Source organism: Pteropus vampyrus, unplaced genomic scaffold (genome assembly GCF_000151845.1).
Source record: "Pteropus vampyrus isolate Shadow unplaced genomic scaffold, Pvam_2.0 Scaffold10189, whole genome shotgun sequence".
Taxonomy (NCBI): domain Eukaryota; kingdom Metazoa; phylum Chordata; class Mammalia; order Chiroptera; family Pteropodidae; genus Pteropus; species Pteropus vampyrus.
Genome location: NW_011898970.1, coordinates 324 through 1,872, shown reverse-complemented (window position 1 = coordinate 1,872; position 1,549 = coordinate 324). Strand labels below are relative to the sequence as shown.

The following is a 1,549-nucleotide window of genomic DNA, read 5'->3' as shown; positions in this document are numbered from 1 at the left end:
CAGGTAAAACGGAAATTTTAAATAAAATCCAGAGACTCATAATATAATACCCCAAATGTATAAGTTTCCATCAAAAATCACTCATACCAAAAAACAGGAAGATGTCAAAGTAAATGAAAAAGGGTAATCAATAGATGTCAACTTGAGAAGACAGACATGTTAAAATCACCTGACAAAACTGAGAGCAGCCATCATAAAAATGCTTCAACAGCAATTAAAAACATGCTTGAAAAAAAATGAAAAAATAGGACATGTTGGCAAAGAAATAGAAAGTCTCAGTAAAGAAAAAGAAGATATTAAGAAGAATCAAATGGAAATTTTAGAACTGAAAATAACTAGAACAGGACTAGGATAACGACTATAGGTCTGACTATCAGTACCTTCTTCATGTAAGGGGATCTGCCGGATCCTTGATAATTCAATTTTTTTCCCATTCTGGGCCCTTCCCTATCGCCACACTCTTCATCTTAGATCATGTTCAAGAAATTTGATGAAAAAGAAAATGTGTCCAACTGCATCCAGTTGAAAACCTCAGTGGTAAAGGGTGTTAAGAACCAATTGATAGAGCAATTTCTAGGTATTGAACCATGGCTTAATCAAATCATGCCTAAGAAAGATCCTGTCAAAATAATATGATGACATGGACACATAGAAATCCTTACAGTAAATAGAGAGTTACTATTTTTTAGACAAAGAGAAGAGCCTTTTCATCCAATTCTAAGATTACTTCACAAATATCTTTTTATCCGGTCACACCAGGAAGCTGATAAAGGAGCCATCAAAATTATACTCAGTAGAGCAAATATCATGTGTACAGGCTTAACTCCTGGAGCTAAACTTTACCCTGCTGCATGCAGTAGATATGATTGTTGCCATCACGGCAAAAGGAAAACAACATGCTCTGTGTGTCGGAACCATGATATTGAGATCTGAGAGAGCCAAAAAAGGAATTGGTATTGAAAATATCTATTATTTAAACAATAGGCTGTGGCATATGAAGACATATATAAATGAGCCTCAGAAAGAATGCACTGAGCTAAATATAGATATTGTGCTGTATCTGTGTTTGTGTCTGTATGTGACGGCATGAAGACAATACCTCTGTGGTTATGGTGAATAAACTCAATAGATGCTAAAATTTAAAAAAAAAAGAAAGTAAAAGGAAAACTTAGTGAATGAGCCCAAGAGCAGAATGTAAGAGATAGAGAAAAGAATTTTTAAGCTGAAAGACAGAACAATAGAAACTGTCCAATCTAAACAACAGAGTAAACAGACTACCAAAAAAAAAAAAAATGAACAAAGCCACAAGATCTATCATTTGTATCATCAAGTACCAGGAGGAAAGATGAAAGGGCAGGAGTGAAAAAGTGCTCATTGAAATAATAGTTAAAACTTCCCAAATTTGGCAAAATATATAAATCTACAGATTCAAGAAGTTAATGAACCCCAAACAAAACAAATTAAATAGAGAAAATCCCCAAATAAATGAAACCAAAAGCTGGTTTTTTGATAAGTTCAATACAACTGATAAAATGCTAGCCAGGTTAAC

The 1,549-nt window shown here is 33.8% G+C and overlaps 1 pseudogene; it reads left to right on the top strand.

Annotated features, from left to right (window-relative positions):
* Positions 1–474: 474 nt before the first annotated feature.
* LOC105310726 lies at positions 475–1,090 on the top strand (annotated as a pseudogene).
* Positions 1,091–1,549: the final 459 nt, after the last annotated feature.